The sequence below is a fragment of the Lipotes vexillifer genome, unplaced genomic scaffold, assembly GCF_000442215.2.
Source record: "Lipotes vexillifer unplaced genomic scaffold, Lipotes_vexillifer_v1.1 scaffold640, whole genome shotgun sequence".
In the NCBI taxonomy this organism is placed as follows: domain Eukaryota; kingdom Metazoa; phylum Chordata; class Mammalia; order Artiodactyla; family Lipotidae; genus Lipotes; species Lipotes vexillifer.
In genome coordinates, this window is record NW_006773138.1 from 1,788,832 (window position 1) to 1,793,477 (window position 4,646).

Below are 4,646 nucleotides of genomic sequence, written 5' to 3' on the forward strand. Positions count from 1 at the left end.
CATTGGCAGGCGGACTCTCAACCACTGTGCCACCAGGGAAGCCCTTCTTTAAGTCTTTTTACTGAGTCCACAGCAGAAAAAAAAAATCAATTGATTTAATTAATCAATCATTAATTCAGACACAATGTTCTCAAACTTTTTCATCTTCTGTGAAGATTCCCATGACCCCTTTCTTCCTTGGCCACTATTATATGTAATCCTGTATGTCTTATCTTTACTGCCAACTGGGGAAGCGGGGCGGGGAAGGGGAAGTGACAGGACTAAACAGTTTGCGGTGCTGATTCTCTCCATTTTGGGGTGAAAATAGTCACAACCAACTGTTTGGAATTCCACATTTCTGATCCTCGGAACCCCTTGGGAACAATGAGAGCAGTGGGTGGAAAAAACACAGGCGTTGGAAGCTTTGATTTATGGGAATAAGTTTATATGTAATGGCACAGAGTGCTTGGTGGCAGGGTATTGGAACAGGCTAGGACACTGATCTTCATGGCATAGGTAAAAGAGAAGGGAGCATTAGACCAGCAGTTTTCCCCCTCGTGTAGACAATTATACTGGTGTCTGCCAAGTCAAGGGCAAAATGAGAATTTTGCTCTAAGGTAGCTGCAGAACTATAGATGAGTAGTGCTGGGCCCTCTAGTGGCCAGTTTTTATTCAGTGACCATAACTCGCTGTTTTTCTACACCGCCAGTCTCTATTACTGCCTTGTCTTCAGTTTGGTTTTGCTAGAACCACTAACTGTCTCCATCTATATTCTATCATCCCATTCCTCTGTCATTACTGACAACTACTTAGGAACAGGCTCAGTGCTAGGGAACAGTTCTTGAGGGAGAGATTGATTCCCTTGGAAATAGACTGAGGTGGAGAGTGGCATGCAGGTCTTTTGGAGAGCGCTCTTGGGAGCTACATCAGTAAGGAAGTGAGGAAGCAGGAGTGGGCAGAGGGAGAAGCTAACTCACAATTTGGTTGCAACCGAAATGTCAGCTGATCCTACCAGGAGTTCTGGAGCTGAGATGGCTCCTCAATTGTCCCAAATTGATGCGATGGAACCAGCCCTTTGTATCCCTGTATCAGTTTGTCATTGGTCATGAGCTGCTCCCCAGTAGGGGTTATAGCCTTGGCTGAAATAGTTCCCTCTGGCCCAGGAAAATGCACAGTGAGGGGTGCAGCTGTGAGCTGCCAGCAGCCCATGTTTGCAGCAGCTGGGTGATGGGTGCTTTGACCCCAAAGATCCGGGCAGAGTGTCACTGTATCCACTCCTGGGAATTAGCAGTCATATTTAGGGGCTCCCCGAGCACTTTGTCTGTACCTTTCTTTTGTCATTTACCCCTGATGCAGGGAGGAAAAGTCCAGAAACAGAAGTCAGGAGACATAGATTCTAGTACAGACTACTGCTGCGTGATCTTAAGTATGTTACCTAAATTATCCTGGCCTCAAGACTAGCAATAGTCAATATGGTTCAGTAACAGTCCTTACCATTCATATTTTACAAAGTGTTCTCACATCCACTTTTAACTGAATCCACCAGACCAAACTCTCTAAACCAAATGAGAGAATGGAGATGGAAATGTCTTGAAAGGCTGGAAGCACCATACACATACACATGTGAGAGATTATGTAGCACAATACTCATAATAATGTTGATTCATTTCACCAATACTTATGGAGCATACACTTTGTGCCAAGCCTTATTCTAGTTGATGAGGGCATAGAGATGCATTAGACATGGTCCCTGCTTGCATCTTTGCAGTGTTTCTAGGAGGGGAAAAGACATGCCTGGAGAGTACAGTGTGGTAAAAATTATCAGAGAATTATAAGCAGGACAATAACATGAGTGAAAGAAGCCTCCACCTGTGAAGAGGAGGGTAGTTCAAAGTAGAGCTTCATAGAAATGGAACAGTTTTCTAGGTAGAAAAACAAGTGGGTGAGCTAATCCTTGCCCCCATGAAGACAGGGACTGTGCCTTTCTTGTTTGCTGCTATATTCTTTTGCCAAACACATTGCCGAATATCTTGGTTGTACTTAATAATTATTTCTTGAATGAATGAATGGTAATCCAAGATCAGAACTGTAAGCCTGCAGCTGTCCCACAGAGATCTTTTGAAATGTATTTAAATAATCTCATCCTCTCTCCAACTGAGGGAGGTGCATCAATGATTCACATTAGATATTTTCTTGAGATTTAACCCTTCTAATCTCCCAGCATATTCTGTGGCTGGTCTCTATATGTTTCTCTTATTCGAAGTGTTGAGTTAGTGCTGTAGGGACTCAGGGACTCTTACCCAAGAGCTGTCCCAATTGACTTATTATTCCCATAAGCACTGTGACAATGACCTCTCTTCTCTGTGAGGCATCTTGCTTGGGGGTAAAAGGAGCTGGGCGAGGACAAGATTGTGACTGCTCTACTTGATCCATGAAGGGGAGCAGAGAGGCCAGCCACAGAGTGTGCTAGGAGATTAAGAGTGTTTAGTTTTGAGAAAGGATCTAATGTGACTCTCAAAGGGACCAGCTATAGTGGGGAGAATATGGGCTTTGAATTTAGGTGAGTCTGTGTTAAAGTCTAGACAGTGCTACATATTAAGTGAATGTTAAACAAGCTAGTTCACCTCTGAGCTTCTGTTACTTCATCTATGAAATGAGGTTAAAAAAATAATTACCTCTAGAGCTTCCCAGCACAGTGCCTGGCAGAGATTGGTTGGTCATCAAATAGTAATTTTTCTTCCCTTTCTTTCCTGTTCACTAATTTCCTTCTCTCCTGCTCCTAGACCTCATTCTGTCACAGTTTAACTGCAGATGGGTTCTCTGATTTCATCCAGGCAGATCATGTTCTTGGTTTCCTAGTGGCACGTGAAAGAGGATTCTTTTTCCTACACAAAGCTGGCTGAAAGACTTGCTTTGTCTATTTTCCCTTTGCCTAAACAAATATCTTGGATATTACCACTCCAATGAGAGGAGAGACCAGACTCACCAGTGCCAGAAAAAAAAAAAAAAAAGAGCAAAAGTCACATTCCCAGGACAGGCTTAGTTAGACCTGCAAGGCTCCCGCCTGCACCCCTCAGAAAACATGACAGAATAATAGCACTTCTTCCTCTTGGCAGAACTGTACATTTTTTTTTTTTTTTGGCCACACTACACAGCTTGTGGGATCTTAGTTCCCTGACCAGGGATTGAACCCGCATCCTCAGCAGTGAAAGCACGGAGTCCTAACCTCTGGACCACCAGGGAATTCCCAGGACTCTACATTTTTTTTATCATGACCCGTCCTGGGGAAAGTGAGGAGGGTAGAGTGAAGACCACTAGCTGTCCACAAAATCCATTCTTTCTTCCTTAGTAATTGAGGTTTGGCGGCTTGCCGCCAGCTGTGGCCATGTTACTGAACCCTTGTCAATAGATGTGAGAAGATGGGATGTATGCAGCTTTTGCCTTGCTTGCTTAAGAGCAAATCTCAGGCTCTGGAATTCTATTCTTTCTCTCTCCTCACTAACTAGAAGTGTTTCAACCAGAGTAAACTTGGAAGCTACACGTTGAGGATGGCTGTCATAATCCCAGGTCCCTGAATGACCGAGTAGAGCAGAGCCATCCACCTACTTGGAATGTTGCCTTGGACCATACGACACCGGACCACCTAATCAAATCCTACCTCACATCTCCAGGAAACATCCATGAATACATCCCTCTCCCTCTTCTTTTTTTTTTTTTTTTTTTTGTGCTTGGGCCTCTCCCTGTTGTGGCCTCTCCCGTTGCGGAGCACAGGCTCCAGACACGCAGGCTCAGCGGCCATGGCTCACGGGCCCAGCCGCTCCGCTGCATGTGGGATCTTCCCGGACCGGGGCACGAACCCACGTCCCCTGCATCGGCAGGCAGACTCTCAACCACTGTGCCACCAGGGGAGACCCCTCTCCCTCTTGACCATCACATTTAATATCAGTCCCCCACATTTTCTGATACTTAAGTGTATTGTTTCCTATTTGGTTCTTTTTGGTGTAATCTTGTTTTGTTCTTTATTTAGTGTGTGCTTCTTGGCTCTTAAGCTAGAAGGAGATCACAAGATGTGACACTCTGCTTCTGCTCCCATTTCCCCAATAGCACAGCTGTTGTGGATGCTGACGGAGCCCCCGTGTGGCCCCTTCCCCAGCTGCTGTGAGTGTTGGCTGCTGTCACCTCAGAGCTGCTGTCTTCTCCAGCTCAGCCAAATGTGAGCACCCTTGAGGTTACATGCCCCCCTCTAGCAGCCAGCAGTCAATGGTGACTGACATGGGGTAAAACAGGATAGTCACTAAAGATGGGGCTGATCCTGTGATGAAAACTGAGCTTCAGAAACTTCCTGAGGAACTAGGCTGTTGCAGATCTCCAACCAAGACAACTGGTCTAGGCTGCAATTGCTCACAGGTGCCACCCTTCTCCAGAGACCTGCCCTCAGCTGATGGGCACCTCCTCACAACCCTCCTCTCTTCCCCCTCCCCACCAGGGTGGCCCACAAGCAATGACTGACTGATATGGGGCATAAAAGCCCGGCCCCTTTGCCTCAAGGGGGTGTAAGTCTGCCTTGTGGTTTATGCCCCAGTTCCCTGTGGATCAGGCCAGGGCTAGATGTGACCTGACATGTACCTTGTTTGTCTTGTTCCCTTTCCTATCTACTTCACTCTTTC